The sequence below is a fragment of the Piliocolobus tephrosceles genome, chromosome 15 (genome assembly GCF_002776525.5).
Source record: "Piliocolobus tephrosceles isolate RC106 chromosome 15, ASM277652v3, whole genome shotgun sequence".
In the NCBI taxonomy this organism is placed as follows: Eukaryota; Metazoa; Chordata; class Mammalia; order Primates; family Cercopithecidae; genus Piliocolobus; species Piliocolobus tephrosceles.
This window is the reverse complement of record NC_045448.1, coordinates 12,722,005-12,729,987: the sequence shown is the minus strand read 5'-3', so window position 1 is coordinate 12,729,987 and position 7,983 is coordinate 12,722,005. Positions and strand designations below refer to the sequence as shown.

General features: G+C 39.1%; 1 long non-coding RNA gene across 1 annotated transcript; it reads left to right on the top strand.

Annotated features, from left to right (window-relative positions):
• Nucleotides 1-1,229: 1,229 nt before the first annotated feature.
• On the top strand, nucleotides 1,230-6,674 carry LOC111531304. The gene is made up of 4 exons (XR_002728221.1): nucleotides 1,230-1,367; nucleotides 4,349-4,476; nucleotides 5,683-5,867; nucleotides 6,547-6,674. It is a non-coding gene; the product is annotated as an uncharacterized LOC111531304 (long non-coding RNA).
• Nucleotides 6,675-7,983: the final 1,309 nt, after the last annotated feature.

Below are 7,983 nucleotides of genomic sequence, written 5' to 3'. Positions count from 1 at the left end.
CACAGGAGTTGTTTTTTAAAATCACAAATCTGAAAAATGTCACACTTCAATTTGACTTACTCCTAAGCATATATATATACACTTTTGATTATCAAATATCTCCCAAGAAGGACTGATGACATTTGAAGCGTATTTACCCACCAAAATAAATAAATAAATAAAGTGAAAGTATTAGTATGAGTGTGATCAATATTCTTCCCAACTAGAGATTCCCAGAGTTTAACTCGAGTTAAATCTAAAGATCACAGGGTTTTTTTTTTTTTTTTTTTTTTTTTTGTAAAAATCTTAGCTTTTCCTTCCAATGAATTCACATGGTTTTTGCCTTATGAATTTCCAATACTTCATCCCCTGCCCCAGCAGGCAGTAAAGTCCAACCTTTTCATTCAGGGTTAAGGTTGCCCTGAGCCCTCCTGAACTTTCTAGCCCTGGCTCTTGTATCATGCACATCCAGCCAGATGTGTGGGGGGCACCCTGAGCTAACTGACCTCCATGCTCTTTTACGCCAATTCTCTCCACCTTAAATGACCTTCTTCACTTTCGATCATCAAAATGTGAAGACTTGCACAAAGTCACTGCCAAGGCATTTCTGATTTTTCGACTGTGGCCAGTGCTGCTTGGTCCACAGTTAGTTACATTCACAGGCACGTTACTGTGACATTCCCTCTGTACTTCCCACATGAGAAATGCTGTCCTCAGGTTTGTGTTCAATTTACTGGGTGAAAAGCTCACCGGCATAGAAGCTCCCTGCGACTGTGTGACTCCCTGTCTCCACGGCCAGCGCCTAACACTGCTTTAAGCCTCAAGTGTTGTACAACTTTTGTTGGTGTGGACTAAAATCACTAATAAAAATGATATTGAAATGATTGAGCTTGTTCAACTAATCAGAGAACAGCTCGGTCAATTGGCTTTTCCATTGGCCAGAATTAGTCTCAGCTGCTGTGTGAATTGTTATTCTTAAATGTAAATGTATGGGCTTCTGGCTCTTCATTCTGTCCTGGTTCTTATGACAGAATCGTCTCTTTATTCTGCTTCCATTCCCTCAACTACAGCTTTAATACATTGATAAATCCTTTGCAGGGTGTTTTGTCTGTAGCTCGTAGCCCTGGAGTCACAGGAAAAATTCTAGGAATCATCACCAGGTGGCGCCAGAGCCACATTACAAAGCTCCTCTGAGGCCTCCTCCCAAGAACGGGGTGTGTTTGTCCCCCAGCACCAGGTGGGTTTGCGTTCTCCCTAGATCTTCCATCCAGGATAGTCCGGGAATTGATCTTGATGCTATCTGTTCCTCATTAAAGCAGACCTGCTCAACTTCAGCAGGCAGAAGGAGGATTGTCTTTCACCAGCTGCAGGAGCCTGTTCCCACTACAGTGAGATCATAATTTCGGTTTTTTCAAGCCAAGAAGTATTTATTGAAAGCCAGCTATGTGTTTCGTTCTATTATCGCTTGATTTAAAATCTAGCATTTTGTGGCTTAAAAGAATTTAGAGTTCTTCTATCTATCACTATCTCCACCTGTATTTAATAGGGGAGATACTGAGGCTTAGAGAGGAAAGGGTACCTGACTAATGCGATTCACAGAGTTTGTAGCAGCAACTATATTTAAGACCAGAATTCCCAGCTACAAACCACCTCCTTCATGCTCAGTGGCACTCCAAGGTCACTGGATTATAAGCATCTCGAGCATACAGATGTAGTCCCATTCTTCAAGTCTTGACATAGCAAAATGCCTTTTTAGGTGCTCTAAGAGATGTGCGATTGTTTGATGAGTACTCTGACTGTATTTTTTTATTCTGATTTAAAAGGGTGATTATTTGACTCAGATATGCAAACGTTTTCTTTGCTTGGGAATATTATGACTTTTAAATTCAGTCCAATATTTTTGGAAAAATTTGAGAAAATGAAACTTCCAAGAATTGAATAACAATCTATTGGAATTCATATTTAAGGGTTCATTTGTGTCTTTAGCAAGTTACAGGTATGCTGATATCAGAAGTGTTCATAGGAGGTTTAATTCTTACAACACTGAAATTGTTTTTAATGACATGCTAAAGCATAGGTACTGTGAAGACTCACTCATGTTTTCACAAGCTATGTAGGAAGTGCCTTTTACATGGCAGGTACTGTTCCAGCTCCGGGGGTTCACCAGAGAACAGAAAAGCTAGAGGCCCCAGAATTCACAAACTTATATGTTGATGGCAGCAGACCTACAATAAACCCAAAAAAAAAAAAAAAAAAAAAGGGAAAAAGAAAAAACCACCACCAACAAAAAAACAAATAAACAAACAAACAAAAAACAGGTAAAATATCATAGTATTTGGGAAAGTGATCGGGGCTGTGGAGGAGGAACAGAGGCAGGAAGGAGGACAAGAAGTACTTAAAGGAAAAGGCTGCACGGCTATAAAGGATATGTGCAGGAAGGGCATTCTAGATAGAAGGAACAGCCAGTGCAAAATACCGGAGACAGGAATATGCCTGATATGTTGGAGAAGGGCAAGGAAGCCAATACTTCTGGAAGGGTGTGAGCAAAAAAAGAAAATGCCAGCAGTAAAGAGAAGGCCCGAGATTATTATAGCAGTTGTTTGTTTTGGTTTGGTTTTGGTGTTGTTGGGTTTTTTATTGTTTGTTTGGGGTTTTTGTTTTTGTTGTTATTGTTTGTTTGGTTTGGTTTGGTTTTGCATAGCCAAATAAGAGAGACACTGACCTCAGTCTCTGCAAGGTCCAACTCTTATGAAATAATGCATGGGTTTCCTTTTGCCAATGTAGGAAGTACATAAAATGTCCAAGCTGCTAATCGAGCTTCAGGACTTGGTAACAGAGGAAAACTGTCATCTCAGAACAAGTAAGGATTGATTAATATCAAAATAATTTCCATCTCAGACTGGAAATTCTACCTATCTATTGGAGCTGACAAGCAAGATTGATCACCTAAACTGAGTTAATCATAACAAATGAAAATGTTGAGGCACCTATAATTAATTACTACCCAAATGAGATTCCCATTTTTGCTAGAGATAACCTCTGAATATATCAGGTCATCCATCTTCCAGTTTCTTCTATTAGAGTCATAATTTCATTTTCCTGCTGGTTCCTCTCGGAACCCACCACGTGACTACGAAGGCAATGTGTGTTTTTTTCCCTTCCGTTTTTAATATAATTATATGCAAGAAATATGCAACTAAAGAAAATGTTCAGTTCTAGGAAAATGAAGGTCATTCTCTACTTAAAAACTGGATGGACATTCTTTACTTAAAAACTGAAGAAATGACTTTGAAATTCATGATTTCTCTTGCACATTCTATATTTCTGATCTTTCTCCCATATACTGAATTGGATGTTTTTGTTATCATTATTATTATTCATATCTTACATGTGAGATATGGTGGTCAAAGTGTTTTAAAAGCTTCTCAGTCCTCTTCACCCCCATCAAACTGCAATTTGTTTTTAACTTGCTTAATGTCGCAGTGTCCAGCTTGGTCTCATTCACTATTTTAAACCCAGAAATAAGTTCTGTGCTAGTCATATAATGGCAAAATAAATGTTTGTTGGTTTGAACTGACTTGATTTCCTTGGAAATCAATTATGGGGAGTTCTGCAATAGCATCCTAACTTTACCACCGACTCTGTGTCCCTAAGCAATTTCTCTGGTTCTGTTTCCACATGTGTTTGATAGAAATTTCAACCTTGTACATAACTTCATTTTCTTAGGTGCTGGCCTTCATAACAATCCAGCAGAAGAAGAATCATTGCTGCCATTTTTACAGATGAAATATAGAGTTTTCTGGGGGCATATATTGCAATAACTAGAGGTTCTGCAGTTTAAACTCCCCCATACGCCTTTGCGTTTATTCACACAAATAGAATCAAATTGAGATTTCCAATATTCTTGAATAAATTGTTGCACCTTGCTTAGAAAAAAATCTGTACTTGAATGTTACCTCCCTGAACCCAACCCTTCCTGGACATTTTCTTGATTCATTAAGGACTTGGATTACATAGACACTCAACATTTAATTGCATTGCTATCAAACATGTATCTAGCAAAATAATATATAAGGTTATTTAGGTTTCTAACTATGTAATTATACTGTTCTACGTATGTAGAGTTTATAAAACCCTTCACATGTTACAGTAGCTGAGTTTATCAAAGCTCTGGAATTGATAGCTGCTTTCCATATATGGGAACTTGATCAAGTTCTTTTGCTGCCTTCCTCATGCATTTCTTAAGAGCTTTAAAAGATCAATATTTGTGTTTTATAGCACAATAGCAATAAGAAGTAAGTGCTCATCAAACGTTAGTGTAGTTTTCAATATCATCATGTTTGTCATCACTCTATTTTTTCTTCCTAAGAGCCTGGTGGAGTCTTCAGAGCAGATCTGGTTCTCCTACTTGTATAGACAAAAGAAACTGAGGCTCAGAAGAGACACGTGGCTGAGTTTAACAGGACTGCAACAAGAATTTTGCCTTTCTACTTTCTGGTCTTTCCTTCGCCATTATGCTTCAGCATATCCATGTTAGTAAATTCTCCCAGTTGGGAAAAAGCTTGGCAGCAATGAAAGTTAATGTGATGAATCATTTAGATGGACAGATTGGAAAAATGTTGTTCCTTTTGCATGTTATGTTCTTGCCAGAAATCAAGTAGGTGGAGTTTTTGAAGAGTAATTGGTTAGATAAGCATGGTGGTTTTAAATAATCAAATGTGGAGACGTACCAGTTGTGTTTAATTTTTAACAAAATCAAACAATTCAGGCATGATGTTGAACTCATTGAGCTTGGCTCACTACTACATGTCTCTCACCAAAAGCAATGACTATAAAGAGTTATAAATACCATGACCCTATATCATAAAGCATAAATTATTCCAGGAAGTTTTCCATTTAAGTCACCTTCTCAAAATATTAGGAGAAAACTACCAATATTCAGTTCAAACACCAGAGGCATAAGGAAAAAAATTAAATGTTGAAATAGCAAGTAAGTGGTAATATCCTCACTATATGCACAATTGCATCTGCTCAGGAGTTAGTCTTTCTTTAGCTCCTGTCTACAACTCACACCAGTCTCCATAAAAGAAATGAGGTCTCACCGATATCTTCCAGCTAATGAGACAAAAATCCTGGTGATCTGTGCAAGAAAATAAAACTAAGATAAACTAGTATCTGCTACTGATAAATATTGAACAGATGTGGTCCAAATCCCTCTGCCAGCTGGAGGAAGGAAAAAAGTTCTATTTTACAGCTTGGATATAATTATTGGCCACATTTCTCAAAGCAAAGACAGTGACATTGGCTCACTCCCCAGGAGAATTTTCTTCTGATCTTGGCACTAAGAGTTGCTTTTCTTTAACAGATTGCAGCAATATACCCTTCGCTTGACCCAGTTTATTCATTCAAAAGATACCTGGAGCCAAAACCATGTATGAGAAATAGAAAAGGAAGAGGCATGCACAAGTTGTGTTTACATGCCCACTAAAGGATTACAGCGAAACACATATATTCTAGTCACCACTGAATGTACCTGTCTGTGTGTCAACAGTAGACCAGCTTCGTCTGGCAGATGACCATGACCCAGCTGATTCACTCTGGAGTTAGAGGAAGTTTTCCCAGACCCTGAAAGTCACCTTTTTAGACAACTTCACAAACAGCCACCCTTGTTCCCAGTATCATGCCCTTGTCACTGCTAAACAGATCCTTCGCAAGGAATTTTCCTGAACATCACCACTGAGGCTCCTTCCAGTAATGACTCTGATCCATCATTGGGATTGCTGAGCAGTTGTTTCATAACAGGAGCAAGGTTGCTTTGACCGTGTTTCTTGACCTGGCCATTTGGATCCCAAGGATGTTTTGGTCCAAGAATAAATCCCAGAGCTTAGGTAGGTGACATCCCACAGCTATATTCATTTCCTACTTCTATTCTTTCCCTGTGCAATCCTTTTCCTAGCACTGTAACTGACAGAATTTTTCTAAAACATTAATGTGATCATACTATGTCTCTGCTGAAAAGCCATCAATCACTATCTACCTATTACCAACAAAAACATGACATTCTGATCCCACTTGACCTGCTCTTTCTCATCTCCAACTCTTCTCCTTATGTAATTTCTCACCTGGTGACCAACCACACCCTGCATGTACTATACATTCATTTATGCTTTTTCACTAGCCCAAGGCCCCCAGAATTAGTTTCAAGTATCATTTTTTCCCAATACAGAGCATCAGTCAAGACCTGTATTAAGTCTGAAGCATCTCAGAAGCATTTATTGACAAACCAGTCCTCTATTCTCTGCCTGCAAATACACAGCACGTACATTCTGTCCCAAACATTTGTAGGCCATCATTGTCTTTTGCCTGGCCTTTCTCTACTAATTAATATATATTTTATTCATGTGTACATATTTATCTCACCGATATTTAGGAGCAGAGCCTATGTTTTATTTTAGTTATACAGGTTGTTGGGTGATATGGCTATGAACCCGATATGCTATAGATTATAAGGGCAGGTGGAACCTGTCACACTTCCTCTTCCTCCATCACTGGGTGTCTGTCTCAAAGGTCACCAAAGAAGAGAGGAAAACTTGTCAGATGGGGAAGGACTTGTCAAGAGCATGCACACAGATTTACTCTTCAGCCAGAAGCTCCAATTCCTAGATGATCCGAATCCAACTCAGAGTGCCTGCACCTGTTTCCTGCCACACAGCTAGAGCTGGTCAATCTGATTTAAGTAAGACAAGACTTAGACGAGACAAGGGAAGACAAGACTTAGATAAGAATAAGCAGTTGAGTAGACAGATATTTCCCCCATGAAGTCTGCCTTGTTCAGGAACAAGTTTAATCAGTTACTGACTTAGAGTAAGAATGTGAATATGATAATTTTATTAAAAGTTTTTATAAATAATTTCGTTGTAATTTAAGCATCGATGAAAATGTGTTATATATGGTCATGCACTTGCTTTGTTTTCTTTTTGTTTATTCTGTCGACATTTACAAAGCCCTTACACTGTGCATGAAGACACATGGGATGGAACACTATCCCTGCTGTTGAGGAATCCCCTATAACCATTTGTAACAGAACAGCTGAAGCTCAGTATGGTCAAGCAACTGGCCGCTGGCCAGAACCTGATCGTCACGGACTTCAGTTAAGGTCCTCTCATTCCCATCACAGTCTCTTTCCACTCCTTATGCTGTTTCATGGCCCATGTTCAGGGAGTGACTCTGCTCTGCCTGGATTTCGGAAATCTGGTATGGATGGCTGGTGAGCTTAGAATAAAGATGCAACATGAGGAGGTACGCCCTGTTTCCCATATGACTTCCAGGAGACCAGGAGAGCAGTCTTCCCGAGTCAGGCTGGAGCACTGTGGCTAAAGCAGCTTCCCAGGGAGAGCAGGGACGTTCCTGGTCTCAGAGAATATCTGAACCCCATCACCCCCACCAGTTTACGTTTCAAAATGCTTCTTTCCACTGGCACGCAGTGCTCAGTAAGACCTCACAGTTTCCCTGGGCTGTGGTCCAATTTGATTACCTCCTTTTTCCATGCTTGGAAGCTGCTATGCAATAATCTTTTTAACCTCTGCAAAGCCAGGAAAAATGTGACAGCAAAAGCAATGTTAGTACTTGAGGACATTTTCTCCTTTTAGATTTTGAGGATTTATTTCATGTTTATAAAAAAAGCACAAAACTCTGTCACTTTCTGTTGGTGTTATCCTGGTCATCTCAGAGCTCACATTAACTCCTTTCCTACCCCCAGCAGAAACTAGAGAATTCTGAGGAAAACACCCTTTCACTTCATGGAAACCTCTCAGCCACTCTTTCCAGCGTTGCTTTTCCTTCCATCCTAACCATCTTGTTTTGATCTTAAATATCTTCAGAATCTGACTTTTGAAATTTATTTTTATATCCCTTTCCAGCCACTTTTGATTAATAGGGTAAGCAACATGATTTTCTTTTTTCTTTTCTTTCTATTTTTTTTAAAAAAGCTCCAGCTGTGGCTGG